This window comes from Microtus ochrogaster, unplaced genomic scaffold, assembly GCF_000317375.1.
Source record: "Microtus ochrogaster isolate Prairie Vole_2 unplaced genomic scaffold, MicOch1.0 UNK17, whole genome shotgun sequence".
NCBI lineage: Eukaryota > Metazoa > Chordata > Mammalia > Rodentia > Cricetidae > Microtus > Microtus ochrogaster.
Genome location: NW_004949115.1, coordinates 562,229 through 588,444, shown reverse-complemented (window position 1 = coordinate 588,444; position 26,216 = coordinate 562,229). Strand labels below are relative to the sequence as shown.

General features: G+C 39.3%; 1 pseudogene; it reads right to left on the bottom strand.

The window, feature by feature from the left end:
• Window positions 1-26,216, bottom strand: part of LOC101990867 — a 32,289-nt pseudogene that overhangs the window by 870 nt on the left and 5,203 nt on the right.

Here is a 26,216-nt window from a genome sequence, read left to right as displayed (position 1 = left end):
GAAGTAAGGAAGGACACCTTCACCTGTTGGTTTTGATTTAAAGACAAATTATAACACACTCTTGTGTAAAAGGCCTCTGTCTGCGGGAAGGTCCCCTAGGGTTAATGGGAAGCATAGACATAAATAAAATGAAATCTGAAGTTACGAAATTTTGGAACTAAAACACTACCAACCCCACAGTTCTGGGGTTGTTGCCTAGGTAACTCAGGTGTGAAGATCTGCATGGGGGTCAAACTTCCTCAGATTATGCTTAGCACGTAGGAATGCACCATTTCCTCTGAGATTGCCTTCCCAATCTGCTGAACATACGCAAGGAGAGAGTGTGAGAGATAGAGCTGAGGGAAAAGGCTCCTCATCCCAGGTTTTCACACTGGGGACTTCTCCAGATGACTGATCTTCGCAGTTATAGCCTGAATCAAGTTAACAGCTTGGCTAATACAACATCAGGAAGAAATAAAAAAGAGTCATAAGAGAAAGTAAATGAAAGCTTGGAGAAGAGTTTTTAAATCCAGATCTTGATTTAAAAGCATCTTCAAGTCTCAGTCTCTCTCTCTTTCTCTCTCTCCTCTCTCTCTCTCTCTCTCTCTCTCTCTCTCTCTCTCTTATCCTCTCATCCTCTCCCTCCCTTTCTTTCCTTTCCTTCTTTTATACCATGTATCACAGTAAAAGTAACATACCTCCGGCAGTGTCTGAGCTCATACGTGGGCTGTTTTTCTTCTCCCATCACAATCTCTCCTATAAACAAGAGTTAACAACTACTTACCATGTAATTCACCACTCAAATATCTTCAGTGGATGACCTGTGCATGTAGATCTCAGGCACAGCTACTCCAATGCGTCCATTTCTGCACATCTTCCAGACTGTCCTAATCCTGCTAAGGACTCCAGTCTGTTGACATCTTCCGTTGAAAGAGTAAATGATTATGAGGCATAGTAAACCTTCAGGAACCCACTCCAGCATCCCCACACCAAGATCCGGATTAGGATTTAGAGTGACACTTCTAATCTTTTAAATTGATCCCACCTGTAAGAGCTGACCTAAATGCATTGACCCAGAGATTAACAATTAGAACCCTCTAGATGGGTGCATCCTCCACAGGCTACTGCCTTCAACCTTTCCAGCCAGACTCACATAGCCTTGGATGTGGCCTGTGTGTTTCTCCTTTCTCTCCTTCTATCTAATAACTACAAAGCTCCCGTTTCTCCAGGACTGCTACTTCTAAATGCCAGAACATTCATGAGCTGTTCTGGTCCCAGATATGAATGATAATGCAGGCTGGCTCCCTGAAAACTACAAAGTAGATGAAATTTCTCTCCCTCATGTATCTCCCTTATGGGATCGCACTTTCTTTTCTTCTGAAAGGGGGTTTGAACTTCCTTGCACTCCAGTCTTTCTACTTCCTTGAGAGTTCAGATCTGTGCTTTTCCCATCATCCTTACCTCTGGGTACCTGCTCACCACTTATTCAGGGCACTACTCTGGAATCCAGAGTTTAAAAGTTGAGATATTAATGAATAAAATTACTTCTATTATGTAACGGTTACTACATGACAGCCATTTTTAAAATAACTCTCGATTCCCCTTTGCTCCTACGCCTAGGTAGCCACTGTTTTCTGTAGCCTGCCTTTCCTGGACACATATAAATAGAATCATGCAGTATGTGGCCTTTAGTGTCTACCTTCTTTCCCTTACCATTATATTTCCAAGATTCATTTTTGTCCCATCATTCCTGAATACTTTATTCCTTTTTATTTATGTAAAAGGATTCTCTGGGCACTTGTGTGCATATGTGTGTATGTGTGTGTGTGTGTGTGTGTGTGTGCGCGCGCACATGCGCGCACAAAGATAAGAAGATCAGTGTCATCCTCAATCACTATCCACTTTTTTTTGATATGGGGTTTCTCACTGAACCAGAATCTGGCTAGAGTGGTAGCTTGTGAGCCTTGGGGACCCTCTTGTCTCTGCCTCTCAATCGGTGAAATTACAGGAGCACGCCACTGTGCTCAGTCTTTTTATGTGTGTTCTGGGAGATAAACTCAGGTGTCCATGCCTGAAAGTAAGCATTTCAAAAACTGAGTCATCTCTGCAACTGTAATTGCACATAAAATGTTTAGGAGGGCCAGGAGGTAGTAGTGCACACCTTCAGTCCCAGCACTCGGGAGGCAGGCTCAGGTGACTCTCTAAGGTGAGGCAGCCTGGTCTACCTAGCAAGTTTCAGGACAGCCACAGCTACATAGAGAAACCCCATCTCAAAAAACAACAACAAAAACCATTAAGTGGAAATATTTTTCTTTTCTCTTGGGTACATACATAGAGAAGTCCTGGCACATGTATCCCCCACACCCTCTTGAAGTGCCTGCAGAGGGAGCCCATTCTTTCTTTCCCCCTTTACATAAATTCAGGGGATTGAACTTGAGCCTCTAAGATTGTAAGTTCATTTACATACTGAACCATCTAGCTGGGCCCCTGACTTCCTTTATAATTACAGTTACAAAGAACAGAGAACTGTCTCTTCACATTTAATAATATTTTTATACTAAATACTACAGAAGACTTCAAAGACAACTATCTTGGAAAAGTGGCCAAGGCCTCATGTGGCATTCAGTACCAATCCTCATATTCCTTCCATGACTGAGATATAGGCTAGAGCATGGTATAACATAAGGGCCTGCTTGTTGGGGTTTATGTCCTGCCCAGTTCCCACAGCTGGTAAGCCCCCAAGGAAAATCACACAGAGAGTCTACATTATAAACTGATTGGCCCATTAGCTCAGGCTTCATATTAGCTCTTATAACATATATTAACCCATTATCCTTATCTATGTTAGCCACATGGCTCAGTACGTTTTTCAGCAGGGTAGGTCACATCCTGCTGCTTCCCTGGTCTGGGCAGGACTGGGGAGAGAGCTTCCTTCTTTCCAGAATTCTCCTGTTCTCATTGCCCGCCTCTACTTTCTGTCTGTCCCACCTATACTTCCTGCCTGGCTACTGGCCAATTAGCGTTTATTTAAAACATAATTGACAGAATACAGAATTGTCCCATATCAGCATGGGCTATAAAAACGGATCCACAATAATCAGTCCCTAGTTCATCACCCAGAATGAGGCTTTGGACAAGTTCTTTCTTCAAGTCTGGAAATCTTATGTGAACCCAGGGAACCTATTGGGGGAAAATAAGTTTAAAGACAGAGGAAAGCTACTAGACAAGATGTCAGACAAATTGCCACACCCCTCCTCTTTTCAATGAGGCCTCATACTGGCAAATTTCAAGCCTTAAAAAAAAAGTTTCCTGGGGGCTGGAGAGATGGCTCAGAGGTAAAGAGCACTGGCTGCTCTTTCAGAGGTCCTGAGTTCAATTCCCAGCAACCACATGATGGCTCACAACCATCTGTAATAAGATCTGGTGCCCTCTTATGCACTGTAGGATACATGCAGGAAGAACCCTGTATACATCATAAATAAAAATCTTTAAAAAAAATTTCCATGCACTCATACCACTGAGATGTCTTTCTTGAAATATTTTTGAGCAATATTTGCTATCTTTCTGTGTCTAAGTATTTCGTCTACATGTATGTCTGTGCGCCACATACATGCAGTGCCTGCCGATGGAGTCCAGAAAGGGGCGTCAGATTCCCCGAGGCCAGAGTAACAGATGACTGCCAGCTGCCATGTGGGTGCTGTGAATTGAACCTGGGACCTCTGGAGGAGCAGCCAGTGCTCCTAACTGCTGAGCCCCATCACTGAAATTTCTTTAGTCCACTCAGTAGTAATCACAAAAGTCTCTCTCCATTTATCATGCTTATCATGCCCACCAAGGAGGCATCACCAGGATGTATCTTTTAAAAGGACAGTCTGGGGTCAGGAGCAATATCATAATAACCAATTACTGTGCACGTCCTCACACATGGCACTAAAAATGTATTATTTATTTTTCATAACAACCCTAAGACACAGAGACAATTCCGAACTTCACTTTACATGCGGAGAAACCGACTAAGCCCATATAGGTTATGTGGTCACACAGTTAGTGAATGATGGGGTCGTGACTGGAATTCAGGGAGTGTGGGTTAAGAGCCTGGCACTTAATAACTTTGCTATATTACTTCAGATTGCACAGAAACAATAGGAAGGTGATTTTATACATATATATTTCTGTATGTATGTATATATACATATATGTGTGTGTGTGTGTGTGTGTGTGTGTGTATTTATCTATGACATTACAAATGGGCTTGGTTTTCTGCAGTTTTAACTGAACAGGCGGAATTTTGCTCCAGCTGTCATAGTCGGTCCAGAAAAGAAGGCCCGCATAAAGGTCAGCACTGCCCTCTGGTGGTCAGTTTCGAAACTGAAATTAAAACTAAAGCGGTAATGACAGCACATAGCCACAGGATGTCACTATATCATCATATAAAATCCCTCTAACTTGAATTTTTAATATTAATATAAGGGTGTGCATGCTGGTTGTGAAAACATTTTGTGCTGCAAAACAGTACAAAGTCATTAAAATATTTTGTTTACATTGAATCTAGTATATTGTGAATTTGTTTTTTTGAGACAGGTCTCACTCTACAATGCAGACTGGCCTATACTTAACGGCAATCTTTCTGCCTCTGCCTCCCAAGTGCTTTGAATAGAGGTGTCAGCCACCACACCGAATTTACATTTTATTTTATTCTATGAGACAAGGGCTCATGTAGCTGTGGCTGGCCAGGAATTAACTATGTAGACCAGGATGGCCTTGAACTCACAGACCTGCTTAATTCTACTTCCCAGTTGCTGGGATTAAAGGCATGTGCCATTACACTTAGTGCAGTTATTTTCTAAATATGACATTACAACATACATGTTCTCACTAAAATCACAGGCTACGGAGTTAAACTGGACCTACCTGCGAACACAGGCTCCACCTTTAATAACTTTCACTTCTGGAGGCCATGCCCCATAGCTTCTCTCACATACATTGACATGAAATGTTACATGTATATTTGAAGAAGAATTTAGAGGCTGGCAGAGATGGTTCAGCTGTTAAAGAGCACTGGCAGAGGGCTAGGGTTCAGGTCCTAGCACCTACATAGTGGCTCATAATGTCTATAACTCCAGTTCTGGGGATTCCAGCATCTTCTTCTGTCCTCCTCACAAAGCAGGCATGGATGTGGCGCAGGCATCCACGCAGACTAATACTCATGTGCATAAGCTAAAGATAAATCTTTTATTTAAAAAAGAAGAATTTGAAGAGTTTAAAGTTTTGACTTTAAAATTTATTGCTTGTCATTTTTTCTGGTGAAATTTCTGTGGTTGTTCTTTGACACAGATTCTCACATATAGCCCAGATTGGCCTCAACTTGCTATGTAACTAACTAAAAAACTGAATTTATGTTTATTTTATTTTAAAATTTGAGTGTGCATGTGTATATGCATGTATGTTTGTGTTTGTGTATGTGTGCGTGCATGTGCAAACATGCTACAACATGCTAGTTCAGGTCAGAGAACAACCTGAGAGAGTCAGTTCTCTGCTTACACTATGTGAGACTTAGCTACCAAATTCAAGTTATGAAGCTTTAAGCCAAATGGCTTTACCCACTGAACCATCTCATTGGCCCTGACACTGAATTTGTGATCCTCGTACTTCTGTCTCCCAAGTATTGGGAGTATATTTATACTTCTTAGTAGAAATAGTATATATTCATTCATTCTTATAAACATACCATTCAACTAGCCATTTTGACAAACTACTGAATTTTTCTGAATTTAAAGTGTAAGCATTAGTAAAAATCAATGCATTGTATGTTTTGACATTTACTTAACATTTATTGACTTGGATTTCAGAGTTACATTGATGTGTTCAGCCAGTTAATTCCAACAACTTTAGTCAAGTTTCAGTCCTTTGCAGGACCTTGAGAATGTCACAGGTCTGAGGCATTGTGCCTATAATGGTTGAAAATGAAAACTTCTGGTTAATATTATTATCATGTCACTTATGTGTTATTTTTACAGCTGTACAATATTTATACTTATTCCAAAGGGGGCCCATCAATATTCTGTCACTATAGATTTAGGTTGTTTCCAGTTCTCCCATTATAAATGATGTGAAATCTTTAAATATAAACCTATTTACAATATATTAGATGATTACTTTAGGATAGATTCTCAGACATGAAATTCATCACATCAGTGTATATGAAGATCGGCTATAGTTCATAGCATATGTGGTGCAATTATTTTACAAAATATTACGAACAATTTGTGCTCTTCTCAATAGCAAATAAAAGTTCCCATTCTATTGTTTCTCAGTAGATTTGTGGACCCTCCAAAATGGCATTTTGTTTTAGTATGTATTTCTATAATATGTGATTTAATTAAACAATCTGTGGGCAAACTATTTTGTAAGCCAAACCCTTATAGTGCTTGATGAATTACCTTTTTTTGCATCTAAGGATCAAGACTAGGCAGAGAATGCTCCAAATTAGCATTTTTCTTCACTTATGCAAAACTACAGAGTGAGGGCCTGTGAGATGGCTCAGTAGGTAACGGTATTTGCTGCTAAGATTGAGGACCTGGGTTCAATTCCTGGAACCCACAGAGTGAAAGGAGAGAGTTGACTCCCATAGGTTGTCCTCTGACCTGTGTGTGGTGGCACACATATGACCACACACATGCATGAGTGCATGTACACACACACACATACGCATGTGCACACATGCACAAAGTAAATAAAAATGTAGTTAAAAAATAAAGCAAAAGGAAAGAACTCTGTAGTATCTAATACTATAAAAAGCCTTACAATCAGATAATCAAAGGGATTGGTTCTGCTTCCTCTCCATGTCGGAACATTATGCAGTTAGGATTATTCATATAGAACCGATGTCATCAAATAAATACACTTGTGTAATGTTTGGTAGTTGAAAGCAGTCTGACAAAGTAGAAAGATTGTGTGTGTGTGTGTGTGTGTGTGTGTGTGTGTGTGTGTGTGTGTGTGTGTGGTTTTTATGTAGTGTTCACTGTCCACCTTACCGAGTACAGAGAGTAGTTGAGGTTTTGTACACAGAGAAGTTATTAAAGGTCGCTTCTTGACCTCATTTCTAATCAGTGGGTCTCAGATGGGGCTGTTCTTACAATGGGCTGCATAAATGAGATAAATATAAAAGAATATTCTCAGAAATGCAGTACCAAACAAGGGTCTTGCTTGTAGTTCACTAAATATTGTTGCTGAGAACAACTAGCTGAGTCCAAAGAAACATCAGCCTGCCTGCTTGCCTGCCTGCCTGCCTGCCTGCCTGCCTGCCTGCCTGCCTGCCTGCCTGCCTGCCTGCCTGCTCAGATTCCCCTCTCAAGATCTCAGGACACTAGAGTCAGGACACACGAAGTCAGTTCCCAGAAGGAAGGGGAGCAGTAGAAGGAGGCTGTTTGGTTTTTGGCTGCCCAGATCCAAAATAATCATATAGAAACTGTATTAATTAAAATGTTGTTTGGCCTATTAGCTTAGGCTTTCTGTTAACTAACTTTTGCATCTTAAATTAACACATTTTTATTAATTTGTGTATCACCATGTGACTATGGCCAACAGGTAAGGTTTTGTCCAGTGTCTTTCTCCTTCAGTGGCTACATGGAGCTTATAAGACAAGCCCAAATTTAAGCATGTTAGTTTTTTTCTATGGTAATTTTTAGCCTGTTGTCCAGACACATGCTAAAGGGGGCTCCAAAAAGGCACAAAAGGCAGCATAGCTTTAGGTAATGTTTGCAAACTCAAGAGAACAGAAATCGGAGTTTGATGAAGCCCCAAGCCCTGCTAAGATGTGAGTAGCCTTGAGTCTGAGGAGACAGAAAGGTGGACCTAGCACTAAGCACAAGCATTACCATCTGTTAACCTGCCAGTCGTGCTGTGAAGAACAAAGACTAGGAATGAAGAATAACAGCTAAAAAGTAGTGTGGAGTAGCAAATGCTTCATGAAGTTAATAGGAACTTCTTGAAGAACACCGATGCTGGGAAACACCCATGCCTGCATCTCATGGTGTGTTCCCCCCCTTGATAGTAGGAATGTGGTAGGCTAGATATAAATGGATTCTAGCAAATATTGCAATCTAGCCTCCAGTTCTATCCCAGAAGCTTCATTGATTCAAATAATTTGTGTTTCTGTCACTTGCAAAAAGCAGTATTGGTAGCCACACCTGTTACCAACAACTTTGAAAGAGTAAAAATAAGCTCAAACTCCCTGACCTTTAATCAAGGTGGAACAGGCTCACATCTGTGGGCCCTCACAACTAACATCATTTAAAAGAAAAAGCAAAGGCAGTGAGATGGCTCAGCCTGTTAAGGTACTCCCCACAAAGCCTGAGAATCTGAATTTCAACCCTGAAACCCACATGGTAGAAACCTGCATTTAAAAATGTTTCTCTCCCCCCCCCGCCTCCCATTTCCTTTCCCCTTCCCCTGCCCACTCCCTGCCCATGTATTCTGAAACAGTCTCACTAGCCTCAAGCACTATAATCCTGTTGCCAGAGGCTCCTGAGTCCTGTGATCATTTATGTGTGCCAACCCTTGCAGCTAAAAGGCCAATCTCTTGCTCACCTTTTCATTGTGTGCTCATAATACATTGGGTTCATGTGTTTAAAAAGATCCCTCTCACCAATAGCCTAGACACAGACACATTATAGACTGGGGTTAAAATGACCTGGCATGAGTGAGAAGGAAACATGGAACACACAACAAACTCACTTAGGAGTTTATTGGAGGGGGCATATATAGGCCTGGAAAAGTCAGTGTGTAGAGAGAGAGAAAGATGGTGCATCCAGCTTTTAAAAGCTGCCTAGTCCATGTGCACAGGAAGTTGACATGGCTACATCATAGGCAGATGATGGGGCTCACACATACATGCAAGGGCTTAGCTGTGTCATACTTGGATGATGTAACCACATGCACTCAAGGGCTTAGCTGAGTCATGGTATGGGAGGTCCTTCTGTCTATGTGTTGTTTTTACTGGTTAATGAATAAATAACTGCTTTGAGCCTATGACAAGGACAGAACAGAACTTAGGGAAAAACTAAGCTGAATGCTGGGAGGAAGAAAGGCAAAGTGGGAGGGACACATGGAGTCATCAGTGACAGACGCTGGGAACTTTACCTGGTAAAGCCACTGCCATGTGGCAATACAGAGATCAATAGAAATGGGTTAAATTAATATGTAAGAGTTAGCTGCTAAGAAGCTAGAGCTAATGGGCCAAGCAGTGATTTAATTAATACAGTTTCTTTGTGATTATTTTGGGTCTAAGCTAGCCAGGAACGAAACTAGTGCCTTTTTCCAACAGAGTCATATGTAGATGATGCAACCACACATTCATGTAAGGACTTAGCTGAGTCATACATGGATGATGTAATCCATGCTGTACAGGGGTCACACAGGGCCCTTTAACATCCCTGGGGGCCATTAGGCACTTCTGCCTGAGGGCTTGTCTGCACATGCATGGCCCCTAGAACCCGGAAGTATCAGCTTTCTTGTGGCTGAAATCATTACAGGGGTCCTATGTCAGATTCTCCAGTGTCTCATAACCCTATACTATGGAAGAACATTGCTTGTTTCTAGCAACAGAGTTTATTTCACAGTGAGTTGTTACTATGACTTGTGTGCCTGGTCTTGAATAAGAAAGATGAAATAGTGACACTCAATGATCGGTTTTTCCTTCAGATCCCAGAGCCAGTGTCTCAAGAGTCCAGCAGCTGAAGCTCAGCTTTGAATAGGCCAAGGCATTACCTGGAAAGTGAGCACATTCTACCAGTAAAATAGAGGGACCTAGAAGAGGATCATGGAGTGCATCCCAGAATTGTTAATAACCACATACCTAGGCACCCAAAGGATACTGCTCTCAGCAGCTTGTACTCTAGAAGGAAGGGAAAGGGGCTCATCTAGGACAAAAGGAGGTGCTTCTGGGCTGGATGGGGCTCAAGCTGGTCTGTTCATCTAATCTTATGTCTGATGGGGATCCACTGGGATGTGCGTATTCACCCTGTCTTGGAGTTTTATTGCTGTGATGAGACACCATGACCACAGCAACTCTTATTAGGGAAACATTTCATTGAGGCTGGTTTATAAGTCAGAGGTTTAGTTAATTATCAGCAGGACAGGAAGCATGGTGGCAGGCAGGCAGACATGGTGCCAGAAAAGTTTCTGAGAGTTCTACATCTGGCTCCTCTGGCAGTAGGAAGAGAAACAATGAGCCCATTTTGAGCATCTGAAACTTCAAAATCCACCTCCAGTGACTTCTTCCCACAAGGCCACACCTACTCCAACAAGGCCACCCCTCCTAATAATGCCACTTCCTATATACCTACGGGGACCATTTTCTTTCAACCTACCACAGTTTCCCTCCTATAACTGACTGCCATCATGAGGGTTAGATTTCCACTGGTGCCTCCTATTGGCTACTGGGTGTGATTAACTTGTTCAAAGATGTTCCCTCAGCACCCTCTGCTTCCGGCTGGTGGAGGAGGTATTCAGACATTAACTGTGCCAAATGCCAAACACACCAGAGAGGTCAGATTAATATGCAAAATAACCATTAAAAAGTGATGTTTCCACCATATCCAAGAACTGTGTAAAAGAAAAAGAATATAAACACATTATAGATCACAATTTGGATGCCACAGAATAAACAGATTGCAAGAAACATCATTTGAGCTAGAGAGATGGCTCAGCGGTTATAAGCACTGACTACTCTTTCAGAGGACACGAATTTAATTTCCAGCACCCATATGGCAGCTCACAGCTATCTGTAACTCCAATTCCAGGAGACCCAACACCCATGGTAAAACACCAATGTACATAAAATAAAAATAAAATAAAGGAAGAAGCATATCATCTACCAGGGATGAATGAGGAATAAGAAATAGAACATATGAACAGAGCAACAGCTAGTATGGTAGTTTGAATGTAGTTACCTCCCTCCATAATCTCACAGGGAGTGTCACTATTAGGAATTGTGACTTTGTTGGAGGAAGTATGTCACTATGGGGGCAGGCTTTGAGGCTTTCTATGCTCAGGATAACATCCAGTGTCTCAGTGGACTTCATGTTGTCTTCTGATCAAAATATAGCAGGCATCATGTCTGCCTACATGTTGCCATCCTCCCTGTCATGATGATAATGGACTGAATTTCTAAACTGTAAGCTGCCACCTCAATTAAATGCTTTCCATACAGAGTTGCTGAGGTCATAGTGTCTCTTCACAGCAATAGAAGCCTTAACTAAGACAACTAGTACGATCACTGAAATTAGGCATAGAAGGAATGTATGTCAGTGCATTAAAGCCCATATGTGTCATAAGCATGGGTATCATGACATTGTATGTGGAAAAGATGAAAGCCTTGCCTTCCAGATAAGGAAGGAATGATTTATTTTTCACCACTTTTACTCAACATTCTACTAAAAGTCCTAGTCAATTCAATTAGACAAGAGAAACAAAAATTGTCCAAGATGTTAAGAAGAAAATCAAACCAAACTGCCATCACAAATAATACAATTTTCAATGTAAAAACCCTAAAGACTTCACCAAATACTGTTAAAACAAACAAAAAACAAATTTGATAATGTTGAAGGATAAAACACCAACATACAAAATTATATTAATTCTATATATTACTAAAAGCAAATGAAAAAGAAAACAATATAACATCTATAATTGCTACAAAATTTTAGAAATAAAAAAAGGTGAATGATATCTATAGTAGGTAGGCTAACTGCATATCTTCACCTCTCTCTCCATCCCTCTAAATCTAATCACCTAGTGTCTTAGTTAGGGTTTCTATTGCTGTGACAAAACACCATGACCAAAAGGCAAGTTGGAGAGGAGTTTATTTAGCTCACACTTCAGTATTGCTGTTCATCATTGAAGAAATGTTTCCCTTGATAAGAGTTGCTGTGGTCATGGTGTCTCATCAGAGCAATAAAACTCCAAGACAGAATACCCACATCCTAGTGGATCCTATGAATTGGCCCACCCCAACATCCAACCCATCAATGAACTGCTGTAGCATGTTAAGGGGACAAACCTACAGATCCAAAACAGCAGGATCTTCATGACACAGGACAACAACAGGATATCCAAGAGGAGCCCCAGTGAGAGCCCATTATCAGTGGTGTAGCAAAAGCCAGGGGCCTTGAGCCAGACCAATGACTCAAGTAAAGATGAAAGTACCCCCCATCCACTCTCCAGAGGGTTTAAGCCCTTCCTTGGGGAGTCAATGAAGTCTGACATACCAAGCTGAGGCAGAACCAAGCCCCTCCCCCCTGTATCAAGGCTGAGCAAGGTATTCCACCATAGGGAATGGGATCCTAAAAGTCAGTTCGTGTGCCCAGAATAGGTCCTGGTTCCATTGCCATTCCTCCCCACAGTGGATCAAGCCATATAACTGTCTCTCACATTCAGAGGGCCTGGTTAGGTCCCATGCAGGTTCCCCAGCTTTCATTCCAGAATCCATGAGCTTCCACTAGCTCAGGTCAACTGACTCTGTGGGTTTCCCCCCATCGTTATCATGATCCCCCCTTGCTCATATAATGCCTCCTCCCTCTCTTCAACTGAACTCCAGGAGCTCAGCCCAGTACTTGGCTGTGGATCTCTGCATCTGCTTCCATCAGTTACTGGATATAGAATCTATGATGACAATTCGGGTAGGCACCAATCTGATTATGGGGACAGGGCAGTTAATTACCTCCATTAATTCTCTTATTTCTCTGTTAGGTTTCTGTCTGATTAACCTGTCTATTGGTGAGAGAGGAGTGTTGAAGTCTCCTACTATTAGTGTGTGCGGTTTGATGGCTGCCTTGAGTTTTAGCAATGTTTCTTTTATGTACGTGGGTGCTTTTATATTTGGGGCATAGATGTTCAGGATTGAGACTTCATCCTGATGAACTGTTCCTGTTATGAGTATAAAATGCCCCTCTCCATCTCTTCTGATTGATTTAAGTTTGAAGTCAACTTTGTTAGAAATTAGTATGGCCACACCTGCTTGTTTCTTATGTCCATTTGCTTGATAAGCCTTTTCCCAGCCCTTTACTCTGAGTAGGTGCCTGTCTTTGTGGTTGAGGTGTGTTTCTTGTAAACAGCAGAATGTTGGATCCTGTTTTCGTATCCAATCTCTTAATTCTGGAGCTGATGCCTTCAACTGGGGAAAAGTATTACATATTGAGGGAAGAATTAGTGTCAGTCATTCACAACGCCTTCCACAACATTGAAGATGTAAAGACATGTCCTATCTTATTCAGATTGTTATAATCCTGATGTGAGTAGTAAAGGCATCACAGTAAAAGAAAACGATATCCAATGCCCCAAAGTACTGAAAACAAATACACATATGTATGCATATTCGCAGCAGCACTATTCATAACAACCTAAAAAAGGAGCAACAGCTCAATATCCACCGAGAGACAAATGGAAAAAATAAGATGGGTATCTTTACAAAAAAATGTTGCTCAGTCACAAAAAAGGCCATTGGTTATCTACCCTCCAACCCTCACAACAGCAGAGCCTTTAATACTGTGTGTTAAAATTTGAGTATTTGTAGAAAACTGGAAACAAGAGAGGGCACTGAAAGAGAGTTGGCTTAAGAGGACTGCAGTGGGGGGATAGAAGTAGGTAGATAATATGAAAATAGAGAGAGGGAATACTGGGGATTGAAAGGTTCCCTCAGGGAGGGCTGGGGATGGGAGAAAACAAGAGGCAGCAAGAGAGTTAATCAAACCAAAAATGAATGAAAAAGTCATATGGAAACTTACTATACAGTTGCCAAGTTAAAAAAAATATAATTTATTTAAGCCTGGAAGTGGTGGTTCACACCTTTAATCCCAGCACTCTGAAGGCAGAGACAGGCTGATCTCTGAGTTTGAGGCCAGCCTGGTCTATAGAGTGAGTTCCAGGACAGCCAGGGCGACACAGGGAAACCCATAAACAACACAGGCTTTTGCCATTTCTCTTGATTGCCCAACAAAACTAAATGATAAAATGACTGTTCACTAGGCAAAAGAATCTATTTAATTATTTAAATTTAAATATTAAATTATTTTAAATATTTAAATAAATATTAAATTGGTTAAATTCAAATATTGTTATTTAAATTTAAGTATATTTAAAGTAGTTAAGTAAACACAAGAAAATACTAGATAATATTAAACAGACAAAATCATTTATATGTCTATATAATTATCAGGAAACAACTAGAGATAATTTTAAAATATAGACCAGATTTGTTACTACATGCCTGTAATCTCAGCACCTGGGAGACTGAGGCAAAGGATTTCTGTGAGTTCAGGGCAACTTTTGCTTTAGAGTGGAGTCCAGGTCAGATCAGATTATATGGAGACACTATCTAAAGAAGGTATTTTAAAGAAACAAGACCATTTACAGTATCATCAAATCCAAGCTACCCAGGAAGAACTCTAATGAAAGTTGTTTACCACTTCTCATATGAAGCATTACTGAGAGAAACCAGAGACCAAAATAGTAAGAAATACATCATGTCACGGTTTTGGATAGTCAATATTATTATGATTTTAATTTCTTTAAATTGACTTAATTGAAAAGTTTTTGTGCCCCAATAAACCCTCCACCAATGCAATAATAAGCCCAGGTTTAATGGATACCAATGCTCCCAGGTGGCCTTCCAGCCCCCAGAGAGAGGAGAAAGGGAAGGAAGACCAGAAAACCACATTTGTTCTCTTGGGGGCAGTTTAAATACCCTGTGGAAGTGGTCTTGAGCATCTCTGGGGAGGTGGTCATCATTTGGTGGGCTTTCTCAGAGGTGTAGTCTGCACTGAGGCAACTCTCAGAGGAGGGGGCGTGGGATAGAACTTCCAACCAAACACTAATATTCAGTACAACCCAAACCCAAGTCACAACATAATTTATCAGGAAATAACAAAAAAAAACACCTGAAACTTTATGCCAAGTTGCAAAAGACCCAGAACAGGCAAAAATCATTGAAAAATCAAATAAAAAGTTTTTATCTTTACTCTCAGTTTTTAAGAAATGTTCTGAATCTGTAACAATTAAGAGAGCAATTCAAAAACAGAAAGAAAAAAAAACTCAAGGGAACCAAGTGACATCTGAAAAACAAAGACCTGAATTATAACAATGACTACACTGCTGTTTCCTGGACGAAGGGATGGTTTTTGCAATAAGAGGTTACCTGATCCATGTCCAATCACACGGTGTAATAAAGAACACAAACTGCTCGAGTATAGGAGAATATATTAAAGACCTCCAACTTAGTCAAACTTTCTACACTGGGACACACAATCATTAAAATAAAAAAGTGACCAATTGTATTTCATCAAAATTAAAACCTTCTGTGCATCAAAACACAACAGTAAGAGAAGAAAATGGAAAGCCATGAATCTAAAGAAGACATTCAGAAGTACATACATACCCAGTTTTGACCACTACTCTGTATGTTTACTGAATGTCAGTGATTTTAGTGTTAAATATATGGAAATTACATATTGTAATTCCTGGAACACTAAATCCACTAAAAATAAGTATATAAATAAGAAAGGGGATAATTATAGTAGCTTTTAAAAATATGACTAAAATATAGGAAGAAATATATAAATCAAGTTTTAGAAACACAGACTACCAATATTTTTGATGATTTTGTTTGTTTGCTTGGTTTTTAGTTTTTCAAAATAGTATCTCACTATTTAGCCCTGGCTGTTCTGGAACTCACTCTGTTGACCAGGCTGGCCTCAAATTCATAGAGATTAATTTGCCTGTCTCTGTCTCCTGAGTGCTGGGATTAAAGCATGAGCCACCACTACCCAGATAGAATGCTGATTCTTTGTGTTTTTTTTTTTTAAGACAGGGTTTCTCTGTGTAGCTTTGGTGCCTGTCCTGGAACTAGCTCTGTAGATCAAGGTAGCCTCTAACTCACAGAGATCTGCCTGCCTCTGCATCCCGAGTAGTGGGATTAAATGCGTGCACCACCACCTGGCTTAGATTGCCAATTTTTAATTGAGTAAAATATACAAATACCCTTTTCTCTATAGAGAGCAAATAAATAAACAATGAGGATCTTAGCTCATTACCTACCGAGAAACAACTCTGTGGTGAAATACCAGCTCATATCCTCCAAAATAGTTCAAAATAAAATACCAACCACAGAAAAATGTTATCTGCTAGAATCTCACAGAGCTAATCACATTTGGACACTATAATCTAGCAATTACAACTCAATACACAAAGCAGATGAGATCTCTTCACAACACAAACATGGTTATCCACAGCATTTTTATTTAAAACATCTCCAAACTGAAAACAATGCAAAAGTCAGTTGCTAGGAGAGGGGGGAGATACACTGTCATACATTTATAAAAATAAATAACACAAATTAATGTGAAACAACAGACTACAAGACAACAAGGATGAATTTCACAATAATTTCCAATAAGGGAAAAACAGATGTGCTCCAAGTTTTACTATGTACCAAAGTGAGAGTAGCTAATAATAAATCATACTATACTTCGAAATTGTAAATGACAGATTGATATTAAATGTTTTCTTGGCAGAAATGATAACTATGCCAAAGATAGTTGGATTTGTCTGATACAGTTATTCTGCAATGTATACAAATAATTAATATTTTAACCACTGTTATCTCTCCAGGTCCTATTAGTCAATTAAAAATTTTAAATTACATTTAAAAAGCTAAGCACTGAAGAATGTGTACTATGTAATGTCATTTATATGAAGAACAATAACTGTCAAGACCTATCTATAACCAGAGAAGTCATTATAGGTACCTTTAGGAAATATAGACTGGGGAAGGACTGGAAAGAGCTTTTTGGAGCAACACAATTATACCATTTTGATAAAAGCCTTACATGAGCATATATATATAAAATCCAGAAATAAATCACTTCAACATTATGAAAATTATTATAATTATGATGGCTAGTCTTGATCGCTAACTTGACTACATCTGGAATTAATTAAAACCCCCAAATGGAGGGGAATATTTGTGAGGGATTTTTGTCAATTTGAAGTGGAAAAATTCAATTCTAATCCAGATCTTTGAGGTAGGAAGGCCCACCTCCAATCTGGGCCACATCTTTTATTGAAAGCCTTATGTAAGGGTGGAGAAGAAGGGAGCTTTTGCTCTTTGCCTGCTTGCTGTCACCTCACTAGTAAGTCCATTCTTTCACTAATATAAAAGTTACTTCTTCGGGATTCCAGTTTATACCGAAGACCAGACAAGATATCCAGCCTGGTGGATTGAACAAGTACTGGATTCTTTCTATATTTTAAAATAACTTCCTTGTTGTTTGCCGTTTTAAATATACATCCTTACATAGACACTTTTCCACAAAAAAAAAACCCAGCAAAAATAAGGCAATATCTCAAGATGTGCTTGGCATACAAATATCATCTTGTAGAATAGGAACTCTGGATCCCTGTACAACAAAAAGCTGAAAAACAAAAGGCATTATATTCTAAATATACCCAAATGTGTGTGTAAAGCCAGCACATACACAATATGGCTTACTTAGGTTCCTTTATGAGCATAATTCCTTAATCATCCTTTTGTGGAGTAAGGATTAATATTAAAAAATACGAGGCCAGGTGATGGTGGTTCACACATTTAATCTTAGCACTCAGGGAGGCAGAAGAAGGCAGACCCTCTGTGAGTTCAAGGCCAGCCTAGTCAACAAAGTGAGTTCCAGAACAGCCAGAGATACACAGAGAAACACTGTCTCAAAAACAAACAAAAAATATAAAATCCAAACTACATTTGTTTTCACAAATCAGTGTTAAACTCGAGATAAACAACTTCATTGACTAAGTTTCAAAAGTAAAAGGTAACCTTAATTTTTAGTAACCATCTAAACAGGGTCTTGAAGAAAAAAGGTAGATTTTTCTCTCTTGGCATGAATAAGGAGAGCAAACAAGTATCATTGAGAATGCCCACAATATATAAAGCTATCATGGGAACTATACTCTTTCTAACATAGCAAGCCAAATAAGAAACCACCAGAAATATTAAATATAGCTCAGGCAATAGAAGCTCAAAGTTAAATCTATACATTTGTTAGAATTTTCAAGTTCTTGCTTCTAAGACAATTTTAGTATGCCTAATAAGTATAGCAGGTCATTTAGAAAAACAGAAACAAGATATATATTCAGTCTTTGTAATTTGAAATATTTTTACATGAGCAATATTCAAATATAAAATTTGTACTTTTTTTTTCCTAGATACAATTTATGCAATTAAGGTTTTATTAAACAAGCCAAGCCTTAGGAATATGATGCATACAAACTAACAGTAGTGTATATTCCAATCTCATTCTTCCTGTGTTATGATATGACATAACTTTTCTTAAGGAATGTGTATGTTAAAGCTTAAGGTGTAAGCACTTTAGAAGGTAACTTAGTAAAATGATTGTAAGTATCATCCCATAACAGGCCTCTGAATGTTGAAACTTACATGTAAAATACGTTTACATCTTACCTTTCTAGAAAAGGCACTTTTTATACAGAAAAGCAGCAAAATCTTAACCCACTGAAAAAGCCATTACTTTATTACAAACAATAATGCTTCTCAAGATGTTGGCAACAAGGCATAGTATAGGACGCACTTGATGCATTATATTTAATTATATTCCATGCTCCTTGGCTGTGGGAAGCTGGTGTGTTTGATGAACAATGTAACCTGGTCTGCTTCTACACAAACCAAACATTTCCTCCCCCAAAGTATCATACTCAGAAAGCCAAAGATCATGGATACATTTAGGGATTCTATACTAGTCACAAGCCAAAGTGACACATTGCTACTTTTGACTGACAAGGCTCAAGTTACTAAACAATATTGTGTCTGGTAGCTATTTTAATATCTGTAAGAGATTTAACCCAGGAGGAGAAACAATAGTAACAATCAAGTCAATGGTGGGAAGTTGGCGACTATCCCAGTAGAGAGAGGTTGGTGTACCCCGCATAGAGCACAAGGGCAGCAATGCAGTATAAGAACACAGAGACTACAGATGTGGTGTGGAACTGTGCAGGAGGAGAATCGTCACCTATGAGGACATGCTTTTTCCATTTCACATCGCACACATTGACATGTGAAGGCAGATTAGATGACGCCTGATTCAACCTGAATAGATAATCAAAAATAGTTGTAATCGTCTTATTGTCGCCAATATTACAAGAACAACTCGCTTGGATTTTGGTTTTGTCCTTAAACCCATCACAGGTGGCAAAAGCAAAGATGGAAGCAAACCACTCCACGACCTTGATGAATCCAAGAAGCTCCTGAGCTGGTTGAGGTGGACATCTTCTGAGGAGAGGAGAGAAAATTCTTGAACCTTCTGTACATAGGCAACTATTGTTGGATTATCTGGACCACAGCCTGTAAGTCATTCTAATAAATTCCCTTTACATATCTAGAGATAGATAGATAGATAGATAGATAGATAGATAGATAGATAGATAGATAGATAGATAGATGGATAGATAATGTAAGTTCTGTTATTCTGTAGAACCCTGACTAATACAGTAACTAAATTCATATTTGAGGGTTGGGTTGAGATAGGGTCTCACTATGTAGCCCAGACTGGATTGGAATTCACTATGTAGCACAGGGTGGTCTCAATCTACTAGTCATCTTCCTAACTCAGCCTACCATGTACTGGGACTACAGGTATGTGCCACCACAACACCCAGCTGCCTCCATGCTTTTTTGTTTGCTTGTTTGTTTTTAGGAATATTTCCTGGCACACACCCATAATACAACTTCATGCATTTTTCCATTTTTTAATTAAAATATAATTACATCCTCCCCCCTTTCCCTTTCCTTCCTCCATTCCCTCCCATTTATCTCCACATCCCTTTCAATTCAAGGCCCCTGGCCTCGTTTTCTTTACATGTTGTCACATATATGCAATTTTGAAAAGGCAACATATCAATACTAGAACTCAGAAACACTGAAAATAAAATGATGGAATAAAGTTATGCAAGAAAAATACTAAAGATACTGATTAGGAGCATAACTCCGTGGGAGAGCTGCTTATCTAGCTTAGGGGAGCTGGGTTCAATTCCTATTACCATAAAATACTTTGTTACTAAAACCTTAATAAATTTATGTTAACATCAGGAAATATAATTAAAGGTATCGGAAGAACTGAACCATGACATTAGGTCCATAACCACATATTCTTTCTGTTTGGGAAGGCAAGCAAAGAAGGATCACATATTGTCTTCAAAATTCTTTGTTTTGACTTGAGTTTGTGGAAGGCTGAAATTTAAAACTTGATAGGAAAGAATATAAAATAAATGGATTCTTAGAATGAAGAAGAATTCGCTGGTAGAGCAAAGCAAGATAAGGAATTCTTTAGATTTTAGTTTGTCATCTTGCTAATTAAATGCACATCTTTGCCAGAATCTTCCATGCCAGTATCTTAACCATCACAATCATATTTTTCTAAGACGTTTGCAGTCTGGATGAAGCAGCATCTCTGCATGACTCCCTGAAACCAGAGAGCTCAACCAATACAAAAGACTTAGTACATGTTTTATTCTGAAAATAATTAATTGAAAGCAAAGCTTCCAGCAGGGAGATGAAAGACTTGTTTCCCTTGAAGAAAATAATTGTGAATGCCCCATAGAGGATGCAGTCGAAATGTAATAAGGTGAAAATGGATTAGGCTCTCACCTCTGTGTCACAGGAAGAAAAAAAAAAACCCTTTACTGGAAATTAATTCACACCTTCACTTCTTTTTGAGTGGATTCAGAATGTGGATGGAAGGAGGTTTACAAAAGGAAGAAATTCTATTTGGTCACTCAGCTTCAACCATACACTCTATATAATTTTTACTGAGTGTCAGGGGTTCAGGTGTTAAATATGTGAAAATTATACAATTATTCACAGGAATGTCAAATCTACTAGAAAAAATAAGTACATAAATAATAAAAGGAAGATTACTGTAGAATATTTTAAAATATAAATTTCATTTTGTCTATTTAAGGTAGATATCATCAACTAATCATCTCACAGTTACCCAATATCCTTCTATGACCAAATCGTCTGCATTTTCTTTGTTCACCCAATTCTGAATGCAATACACCACTATTACCGATGGTCCTATAGTATGTTTTGCCGCAATTCCCGACTCTTTCCTGAACTGTACTGATGCTGCTTCCTACCTCTCAAATTATCTAATTTCTCCCAACTTCATTTTATCAGGGTCTGGGCTGTCTAATCTCTGACATTTATTACCTAGGAGTCTGTGTTGTATGGTAGCTCTCTAGACTGCTACTTTGAGTCCTTTGACCTGCATCTCCCCATTCCCTTCCCTACCTGCTCCCAATAATCACTGTTTTATCCTCTGCATGTGACAGCTTTGAAATTCTACATGTAAAAGAAATCACCCAGTATTTTTCTTTTTATGCCTGGCTTATTTTACTTATCACTCATATTTTTTTCCAAATGACAGCTCTTTTATTATTATTTTTAATTACTATATTTAAGTTATTAGATACTGAGGGTTGAATAAACATGGATCACATAGGCACATATATTTGAATGCTTAACCACCAGAGAGAGGCACTATTTGAAAGAATTGAAAGGACTAGGAGATGTAGCCTTGATGGAGGAAGTGTGTCACTGGAGGTAGGCTTTGAGATTCAAAAGTCCATTCCAATATCAGTCTCTGCCAGCCCACCTGCCTGCCTGCCCAATCCTCCCTCCCCCACCAGAGATTAAGATATCACTCTCAACTACTCTTGCAGTACCATGTATGACTGCCTTGCCTGCTGCCATGTTCCCCACCATGATGATAATGGACTAAACCTCTGAAATTGTAAGCAATTAATTAAATTAATTAAATACCCAATTAAGTGCTTTCTCTTATAAGAGTTGACACGGTCATGTCTCTTCGTAGCAGCAGAATAGTGATGAAGACAGATACTATGGAAGTTTTTCACAAAGTGTTGCTTTGTTTCCTTCTAAAGACTGAATAATATTCCATTATGCCCACACAGACACACATATTACATTTATCCCTTCTTCCATTCCTGGATAACTATTATTCCATATCATGGCTACTGTAAATGCTGTTACATATCAACAGGCTATAAAAGCGTCACTTTCTAAAGTTACTTATACTCTCATAATTATTGTATTATATAATATTAGTTCATATTCACTAGGATGGCTGTACTCCAAAAGACATTAAAAGTATTGGGAAATACATAGAAAAATTGAAACTTTCATGTCTGCTGGGTCATATTGTCTACTCCAGCAATGTTTTGAAATATATACTATTATTATTTCCATTTTACAGGTGGAAAGACTGGGTTTTATAATGTGTAGGTAATTTCTTCAAAGTCAGAGAATCTGAACTCAGATGGCAAAAATAGCATTATTTTAATTTATAAAAAGTCCATTAATGCAGTTCCTAGTAACTCCCCATACTTTAAATAATTGCACAGTTCTGTAGTGAAGATGAATCTTATTACCCAGCTATTGTTTTCTTTCCCGCTGGCTGTTTTCTCATCCTCCCTACCCCAACACACATCCAATGTGTTTTTCAAATGTTTTAACTCAAAGCTCCAACAATCAGAGCCCAATATTTATTTTTATGGCATCATTGTCCCCAGCCTTGCACTTTCGTGTAGTTGTTCTCCCATCATAACACAAAATTATGTGCAATACAAATCTGTGTAAAGCTCTGTTTTTTCATTCCTCCTCTAACTCAAATATCCCTTTCCCAAGTCCCAGCACTTCTCTACTCCGTTAGCACTATTGTCCCTCCCACTAGCCACTTCTGTAGTCCTAAGAGTAGCATCCTATACACTATGTTTCTAGAAAAATGAAATGAGCTTCACAAAAGTGATTATACTTGCCCAGATACTTGAAGGACAGATAGGTGGAGTAAACAAATCAAAAAGAAGAAGGAAATGAGGAGGAGGAAAAAGTAATAATATATACATAAATGAATAAACAGCACAGTGTGTTAATCGGACAGTTTGGGGTTTAAATTATGGATCTACCATGAAGACATACCACACAGATGGTGGTGCCAAAGAAACCTAGAAGAAGATGCCTGAACTCCTGGAACTGGAGGTACAGACAGTTGCAAGCTGACTAATATGGCTGCTAGGAACTGAACCTAGGTCCCTTGCAAGAGCAATAAATGTTGTTAACCACTGAGCCATTTCTCCAGCCCAGGTCTGTGTTATCTTACCAAATTTTGTTTGTGTTTTTGGTTTTCTCTTTTGACTTTCATATCAAATACTTAAAAATATGTGTCATATTAATAACTACCTCTCTGTGTTTTGTGAAGATTGAATGCAATCATATAAAATACATTTCTTCATTCAAGAAAAGCCAACACCAATATAACAATGAACAGGAGTCATTTTGTGAAAAAACATAGTTTACTAGCCTTTCTTAAATTTGGGAGAGAACTCTGGGAAAAATAAAATAAAACCACATCAAGATAGGCTTTAAATGTTAGGAGAACTGTGGAGTGAGAATAGAAGAAAGGGGTAAAAGTGACAGGGAGGAGAAGGGGGGAGGAAAAAGAAAGCCGGGTTAGAAAGGCAGAGATACAGAAAGAAAATGAGGTAGAGAATGTTTTAGAGATTGGCCAAAACTAGCTACTTAGAATTCATTGCTTGGAATTCCTTTAAAATGTATTAATACTTAACTGATTGTTTGTTCCTCTGGTTCGTCCGTAAGCTTTGTTTTTTTTTTAAGTCAGCTTTAATTTTTAATTGGACTGGGACTCCCAAAAGTCCATTCGCATAATGACAGTAGCCAACAGCAGAAACAATTGGAAAGATTTGTGAAATTTTATACTCTTTTTTTTTGTTTTATAAAAATACCACTCAAGCCGGGCAGTGGTGGTGCACGCCTTTAATCTCAGCACTCTGGAGGCAGAGGCAGTGGATCTCTGGGAGTTCAAGGCCAGCTTAATCTACAAGAGCTAGTTCTGGGAACAGGCACCAAAGCTAAATTGAAACCCTGTCTCGAAAAACCAAAAAAAAAAAAATACCACTCAAAATTTCCATTTCCTCCCTTCCTCCCACTTTCCCCCACTCCCCTTCACCCTCTAGTTTTAAGAGAGGGCAGGGTACCCTGCCCTGTGGGAAGTCCAAGGCCTTCCCTACTCCAGGCAGGCCTAGGAAGGTGTGCATCCAAAAAGACTAGGATCCCAAAAAGCCAGTACATGCAGTAGAATCTAATCCCAGTGCCATTATCATTGACTTCTCAATCAGCTCCCATTGTCAGCCACATTCAGAGAGTCCAGTTTGATTACATGCTCCTTCAATCCCAAGGACTGAAGCCTTGGTGAGCTCCCCTTAGATCAGTCACACCTTCTCAGTGGATGGACAAACCCCTCACAGTCCTGACTTCCTTGCTCATCTTCTCCCTCTTTCTACTCTTCAACTGGACCTTGGGAGCTCAGTCCAGTGCTCCAATATGGGTCTCTGTCTCTATCTCCATCCACCTTTGTAAGAAGGTTCTATGGTGATATTCAAGATATTCATCAGTGTACCTATGGGATAAGGCCAGTTCAGGCACCTTCTTCTCTACTGCCCAAGGACCTACCTAGGGACATCTCCTTGGACACCTGGGAACCCCTCTAGAGCCAAGTCTCTTACCAACCCTAAAATGGCTTCCTTAATTAAGATATCTTCTTCCCTGTTCCCATATCTGCCCTTCCTCCATCTCAACCATCCCACTCCCCCAAGCTCTCCCCAATCCTCCCCTTTTCCCTTCTCTCTCCCCCTCTTCCCTTCCCACCACCCCAACTCCACCCCCATTGCTTCCAACTTTTCCCAGTGCTCTTGTCTACTTCCAATTTCCACGAGGATAAATCAATGTTTTCCTTTGGGTAACCTTATTATTTAGCTTCTCTAGGATCACAAACTATACGCTCAATGTCCCTTCTTTTATGGCTAGAATCCACTAATGTGTGAAAACATACCATATTCATCTTTTTAAGTCTGGGTTATCTCACTGAGTAAAGTGTTTTCTATTTCCATCTATTTGCATGCAAAATTCAAGATGTTATTGTTGTTTACCGCTGAGTAGAACTCTAAAGTGTATATGTGCCATACCTTCTTTATCCATTCTTCTATTGAGGGGCACCTAGGTTGTTTCCAGTTCTGGCTCTAACAAATAATGCTACTATGAACATAGTTAAACAAATGCTTTTGTAGTATGATTGGGCATCTCTTGGGTATATTCCCAAGAGTGGTATTGCAGGATCCTGAGGTAGGTTGACTCCCAGTTTCCTGAGAAACCGCCACACTGATTTCCAAAGTGGTTGCACAAGTTTGCATTCCCACCAGCAATGGATGAGTGTTCTCATTACTCAACATCCTCTCAAGCATAGGTTATCATTGGCGTTTTTGATTTTAGATATTCTGACAGATGTAAGATGGTATCTCCAAGTTGTTTTGATTTGCATTTCCCTGATTGCTAAGGAAGTTGTTATGACCTTAAGTATCTTTTGGCCATTTGAACTTCTGTTGAGAATTCTCTGTTCAGTACCCAATTTTTAATTGGGTTATTCAGAATTTTAATGTCTAGTTTCTTGAGTTCTTTATATATTTTGGAGATAAGGCCTTTGTCTGTTGCGGGGTTGGTGAAGATCTTCTCCTATTCAGTAAATTGCCTTTTTGTCTTAATGACAGTGTCCTTTGCTTTACAGAAGCTTCTCAGTTTCAGGAGGTCCCATTTATTCATTGTTGCTCTTATTGTCTGTGCTACTGGGTTTATATGTAGGAAGTGGTCTCCTGTGCCCATGTGTTGCAAACTACTTTCCACTTTCTATCTGTCAGGTTCAGTTAGGACAGATTTATATTGAGGTCTTTAACCATTTGGACTTGAGTTTTGTACGGGGTGATAGATATGGATCTATTTTCATTCCTCTACAGGTTGACATCCAGTTATGCCACCACCATTTGTTGAAGATGCTTTCTTTCTTATATTGTACAATTTTAGATCGTTTGTCGAAAATCAAGTGTTCATAGGTTTGTGGATTAATATCCAGGTCTTTGATTTGATTCCATTGGTCAACGTCTCTGTTTTTATACCAATACCAAGCTGTTTTCATTACTGTAGCTGGGATAAAACCGGACTTACATAGCGGACAATGAGGACTACTGAGAACTCAAGAACAATGGCAATGGGTTTTTGATCCTACTGCACATACTGGCTTTGGGGGAGC